Source organism: Triticum urartu, chromosome 3, assembly GCF_003073215.2.
Source record: "Triticum urartu cultivar G1812 chromosome 3, Tu2.1, whole genome shotgun sequence".
In the NCBI taxonomy this organism is placed as follows: Eukaryota; Viridiplantae; Streptophyta; class Magnoliopsida; order Poales; family Poaceae; genus Triticum; species Triticum urartu.
The window spans coordinates 41,426,743-41,433,864 of record NC_053024.1 but is presented as its reverse complement, the minus strand read 5'-3'; positions in this window follow the sequence as shown (position 1 = coordinate 41,433,864).

The window sequence follows — 7,122 nt, the reverse complement described above, 5'->3', positions numbered from 1 at the left end:
AGACGAAGCTGCTCGAAGCTCTCGCATGGCGGTGTTGAGGGAGCTCGAGAGGAGGCTCGGATGGATTGGCTGGATCTGAACACGAGGAAGGAAAGTGGTTGCTGCGATTCGTCTCCGGTGGAACTGGATCGGGAGGGGATCCCGATGTGGGAGAGGAGTGGCGGCGGAGAGGGACAAGCCTCCTAGGTTTTAGGGTTAGGCTAGATTTGGTAGGTGGTGGTCTATAAATATAAGGAAAATAGGGAGTTTGGATCCTCCGATCAAAATCAGACGGTTCAGAAAGAATAGGCTAGGGAGTCCAAATAAGAAAACAGTGACGTTTTGTAGACGTTTGGGGTTGATCCGGACACAACGTTAACGACAGTCCGGGTCGGGTCCAGGACAGCTTTTCGGACGCGCGCGCGAGGGGTCGGTTGGAACTCGTGGGCTGTGCAGAAGGGCTCGAGCTGAGAGAAGAGAAGAGAGAGAGGCCCGGCGACTGTTTTCGGAGACCGAAAACGTCCGACGTTAGACCGGCTATATTGCCGCTATAGTTTAACGGTTGGGCTATCAAACGAACTCCGAATGCGATGAAACTTGGCAGGAGACCTACTAACAACATAACAACACCGCATGCCAACTTTCAACCCATTCCGAGAACATTTTCTGGCCACTTATAAAATAATATTTCGGACATGTCACGGGCGCGTGCGAGTGTGTCTGGACTCAGAATGGACAACGGAAGGAACGGGGAGAACCCGGACGGATGCAAGTTTTGAAAACATGATGATGCAATACACATGATGACAAGATATGCAATGCATGACACGCAAGCAACAACAACACAACAACAACGAATAACAGGAGGACAACTGGCACATCGGTCTCGGGGCGTTACAACAAGAGTAGGGTTGTACAGCCAAAGATAATATCATCAACATATACTTGGCACACAAACAATTCACCATCATAAGATTTAGTGAAAAGAGTATGGTCGAGTGAACCGGGTTTGAAGCCTTTCTTCATGAAGAGTTCCTTCAAAGTATCATACCAAGCCCGTGGGGCCTGCTTGAGGCCATAGAGGGCCTTGTTGAGTCTGAAGACTTTGTCAGGATTCTTTGGATCTTCAAAACCTGGGGGTTGAGCAACATATACTTCTTCCTCAAGCTTACCATTCAGGAATGCACTTTTCACATCCATTTGATATAGAGTGATATCATGATGGTTAGCATAAGCAAGTAATATGCGAATAGCCTTAAGTCTAGCAACAGGTGCAAAAGTTTCATCGAAATCAATTCCTTCAACCTGTGTGTAGCCTTGAGCTACAAGCCGTGCCTTATTCCTCACAACAAGGCCATTTTCATCTTGCTTGTTGCGGTAGATCCACTTTGTGCCGATGATATTGTGCTTGCGAGGATCTGGACGTTTGACCAGTTCCCAGACATTGTTGAGCTCGAACTGATGTAATTCTTCTTGCATGGCCTGAATCCACTCAGGCTCCAGAAATGCTTCATCTACCTTAGTGGGCTCTGTAATAGAGACAAAAGCATACTGCCCACAAAAGTTAGACAAATGTGAAGCTTTTGAGCGTGTGAGAGGACCTGACGCTTTGATGTCATTGATGATCTTTTCAACTTGCACTTCTTTTGCAATGCGAGGATGAGCTGGTTGTCATTGAAGAGTTTGATCAGCGTTTTCTTCAGCACCATTTTCTTCAGGTGCATTAGCTCGATGTTCTTCATGTTCTGGAATGAATTCTTCAGCAGATTCTTCAGTAGGAATGACATCCTCGGTAGCCTTGAACTTGATAGTTTCCTCAGGTGCTGGTTCATCTATCATAGTAGGTAGGCGCTCTCTTTGCGAGCCATTAGTTTCATCGAACCACACATCTACAGTTTCAACAACTTTGTGAAGAACGTTGTTGAAGACTTTGTAGGTGTGCGAGTCCTTTCCGTAACCAAGCATAAAACCTTCATGTGCTTTCGGTGCAAATTTTGAGTTGTGATGAGGATCTCTAATCCAACATTTAGCACCAAAGACTTTGAAATAACTTACATTGGGTTTCTTATCAGTGAGGAGTTCATAGGCAGTCTTTTTGAAGAATTTTTGAAGATATACTCTGTTGATGATGTGGCACGCAGTATCAATTGCCTCAGTCCAGAAATGACGAGGCGTTTTGTATTCATCAAGCATAGTGCGAGCCATCTCAGCAAGAGTCATGTTCTTGCGCTCCACGACGCCGTTCTGCTGAGGAGTGTAAGGAGCAGATAACTCATGAGTAATACCAAGTTCATCAAGATAGTCATCGAGACCAGAATTCTTGAACTCAGTGCCATTGTCACTTCTGATGTGCTTGATCTTCACACCAAAGTTGGTTGAAGCCCTCGAGGAAAATCGTTTGAAGACTTCCTGCACTTCATGTTTGTAAGTAACAAGGTGTACCCATGTGTAACGAGAATAATCATCAACAATAACAAAGCCATATTGAGATGCTTCATTTGAGATAGCAGAATAATGATTAGGACCAAAGAGATCCATGTGAAGCAATTCAAATGGGCGAGTGGTGGTCATGATAGTCTTCGCTAGATGCTTGGCCTTGGTCATCTTCCCAGCTTCACAGGCTCCGCATAGGTGATCCTTGAGGAATTTGGCATTCTCGATGCCAATGACATGCTTCTTCTTCGCAAGCGTGTGCAAATTCCTCATGCCTGCATGACCAAGTCGTCGATGCCAGAGCCAGCCTTCTGAAGCTTTTGCAAGTAAGCACACAGCTGGTTGTGGTCCTGTAGAGAAATCAACAATATACAGCTCTCCTCTCCTAAAGCCTTCGAAGACTTTGGAATTGTCAGTTTCCATAACCACAACACAACGGTACTTGCCGAAGACAACAACCATATCAAGATCACAAAGCATTGAGACAGACATAAGGTTGTATCCTAAGGACTCAACAAGCATGACTTTGTCCATGTGTCGATCCTTTGTAATCGCAACCTTACCTAGACCCAATACCTGAATTTTGCCTTTGTCAGCAAAGATGATATGCTTCAGATGCGACGGTGATAATGGAGCATCCATCAATAGATTCTTGTCACTAGTCATGTGGTTTGTACATCCACTATCGAGGACCCACTCAGTGGCTTTGGGTTGATCATCCTGCAGATGAATTAGTGCAGCTTACAAACTCATATACTTCATCAGTGAAGAATATGACATCAATTCATCAGATCAATTTCATCAAGTAAAAGAACTGATAAAGCAATATGAGGACGTGCGAAATGAAAGTTCATTTCTTCATGATTAGCCTGCGTCCTTTCAGGCATGCTCAGGTCTCCAGCAAATTCTTCAGACGATTATGTGCGTCTAGAGACCTGACCCTACAGAAGAGATTAGTTCTTTTTCTTCACCACCCACATCTGAAGGGGTGGCAAAGAGTTCATCATTCTGCGAGCTCCATACGAGAAGGATTGCATAGAAGCCAGTCCATTTCGTTTCACATAAGAGGAGTTAGAGTAAGCATAAGAGTAAGCAGAGAAATTCTTCGAGGACTTATGGACATAATGATTTGAAGAATAATGCACATATCCATAATCCTTAGATCTTCCCTGCGAAACAGACAGGTTAGCACGATGATGTTCATATGAGGACTTTGATCCATATGAAGAATTTGGTCTGTATGAGGACTTGAATCCATATGAAGAATTTGGTCCATATGAAGAATTTGATCTGGGGTTCCTATTCTTCACAGGTGGCGTCATGATGACATTCACCTGAAGATTTTCAAGATATCTTTTGGGAACCCAGATTTTCTTCATAGGGGAGTCGTTCCTGCAGTTAGTGCCAACATATCTAGCAAATACTTCACCATTCTGACTTGAATAGCTTATAGTTGGAGTCAATTGACTCATCATCAGAATGAGGAGATTCACATGCAAATCCAGATAAGTTAGATGGATCAACTGGAGGTCCCTTTACAGCAACCGATGTAGTTTTGGGGTACTGCTCAGGCTTCCAACATGTACCATCAGCATTGAGTTTCCTCTCAAAGGCGATACCCTCTTTCCTAGGGTTCTTGTTGAGGATTTGCTTTTTAAGCACATCACAAAGAGCCGATCCCCTTTGAGGCTTTTGTACATGCCTGTCGTGTACAATTCCTTCAGCCCTGCATCGTCAGTGATACTAGCAATGTCCTCAGATGAGGAATTAGTGATTGCAGAGGCATATGAAGAATTTGAAACATTAACAGCATTTGAACATTCAGGTGAAGAATTAGCAGATTCACGTTCAATGCACTTCAAGCATGGAGGAACAAATTCTTCCTGAGATGCACTGATTTGTTGAGCAAGTAATGAATCGTGCTCCTTCTGAAGATCTTCATGACTCACTCTTAGCTTCTCAAGGTCTTGCTTTCTTTGAAGAAATTCATAAGAAAGCTTCTCATGATCCGATAAGAGAGTGTTATGTTGATCTTGAAGGGTGTCATACTTAGTATGAAGTCTCTGAAGACTTTCAGCCAAAGCTTTTGACTGATCCATTTCCTCACCCAACATATCATCGCTCTTGTTTAGCATATAGTGAGCTTTTTCCAAAGCTCTTTGTTGCTTAGTATAAAGGGAAGCAAGTTTGACATAGCTGGGTCCAAATTCATCACCAGATTCATCATCACTGGACTCGGATAGGTAGTATTCAGTTACCTCAGCATCTTTTGCCATAAGGCATGATGCAGAAGATGATGATTCTTGTTCGAATGTCATCGTTTTGAGAGATTCCTTGAAGTCCTCAAACCAAGGATCATGACAAGTTTGATGACCTTCATAGACCTCAGAGAGACGGTCCCAGATGAGCTTCGCATGATCGAGATGCATGATATTCCTGAACTGATTTTGTGACAGGCTGGAGCAGATGACATCCTTCACCGTGAGGTTGAGAAGAGTATACTTGCGAATGTCATCAGCATCCGCCATCTTGCACAGATCAGCCAGGCCAATCTCAGTGACGGTCCACAACTCACTGTTCATCGCCATGAGGCGTTTCTTCATCATGGCCTTCCACTTGGGATACTCGTGACCGTCAAAGATGGGGCATGTCACCTTCGTCATACCTACGGTCAACATAACTAAAACTCCAGGCGGTTAAACCAAAATCACACAGAACAAGGGAGTACCTTGCTCTGATACCAACCGAAAGTGCGTTATATCGACTAGAGGGGGGTGAATAGGCGATTTTTATGAAATTCTTCACTGAGGAATTTTCCGGTGAGGAAATTCCTTAAGGAAGAACTACTAGCAGCGGAATAAGTACTCAAAGGTAAACATAACAGAATACAAGCATAGTCATCATGATGAAATGAAGATAGGCACAGAGTACAGGAAGCGTAATCACAGGATGAAGACAAACAGACTGAAGAAATTGAACTAAGGAAATTGAGAAAGTCTTCGGTCAAAGTCTTCAAACACAGATATGAACAAACATACATCACAGTTATGAGGAAATGAAAGAGTTGAGGAAATAGAACCAGTAAGCTTGGTGAAGACAATGATTTGGTAGACCAGTTCCAACTGCTGTCTCAGTTGTACGTCTGGTTGGAGCGGCTGAGTATTTAAACTCGAGGACACACAGTCCCGGACACCCAGTCAAGGACACTTAGTCCAAGACACCCAGTCCTCACCGTATTCTCCTTGAACTAAGGTCACAGAGACCTCGTCCAATCACTCATGGTAAGTCTTCAGGCGACTTCCAAACCTTCACAAACTTGGTCATCCGGCGATCCACAATTCCTCTTGGATGCTCTAGACCATGACGCCTAACCGTTTGGAAGAAGCACAACCTTTAAAGGTAACAAGAGTCGGATCCACTCAGGATCAATCTCTTCAGTGATGCTCAATCACTTGGGGTTTGTAGGTGTTTGGGTTTTGGGTTTTTGGTTTTTCCTCACTTGATGATTTTCGCTCAAAGTCCTCGGAGGATGGGTTGCTCTCAAATGACAAGTGTCGGTTTCTCTCGGAGAAGCCTCTCAGCTAGTGGTTGTAGGGGGCGGCTATTTATAGCCTAGGGAGCAGCCCGACATGATAAGACATAAATGCCCTTCAATGATATGACCATTAGGTGGATATATATTTTGGAACAGCTGGCGCATAGCATAGCAACGGTCCGAATTTTGAGTACCAAAATCCTCAGGGCTATCATGTTCCTCACTATGTAGTGTCGTGGTTCTAACTCTGACACTAATGTAGGGGGGTAAGTATGGAGAGGTGAGGTCTTAGCTATGGAGAGGTTGTAAGGACGCAAGGTTTACGAGTTCAGGCCCTTCTCGGAGGAAGTTAAAGCCCTACGTCTCGGAGCCCGGAGGCGGTCGACTGGATTATGTGTGTATGAGTTACAAAGGTGCGAACCCCTGTCTCGGAGGAGGGGGTGGCTTATATAGAGTGCACCCGGACCCCGGCCAGCCCACGTTACGAAGGGTTCAATGTATATTAAGGCAGGGCGTTTCTGGTAACGCTAGTAATAAAGTGCTATGATGATAATAAAAGCTACTTAATGACCGACCGTTAGAGTGCGGGGCGCCTTTAGGTCTCCTGGCCGTCGAGTGGTTGGGTCTTGGTCGAGTGATTGCTTCTTGGTCGAGTGTCTTCGAGTCTGTCGAGTGGGACACCTTCAAGTCGATTGAAAGGTGATCTCTTCTAGAGATGTCCTTGGGTAGGGCAGTTAGGGCAGGTCCATGACACTACCCTAGGTTCATAGCTTCATCATTATCCCCCGAATGGATCGAGGTTTGAGTGGGAAAGGAGTTGAGGACCTCTCCGACTCGTTTTTCCTGCCGTGAGCATGTCTTGCTTCGGATCAACGGACCCGAGTGATGACAGCAACTTCCTTTTCAGTCGCCTTGATCCATTCTTAGTTCTTCGTCGAGTGAGTTTCTTTACCTGTAAGGCTCCGAGTGACGGTGCGGAGGAGATCTTTTAGTCTGACAAGTTTGTTTGCTGCCCGCGGATTTAGTGGGATCCGAATTTTGGGAATTGCGTGGGACGGGGGAGGCCGCAGTAATCGGATGGGATAGAGTGGAATCGCCTCGATCCCCATGCCACATTTTTCGCCACGTATCGCTCGCGCGGTCGTTACGGGATTTGATGGAGCCGTCTGGGCCTA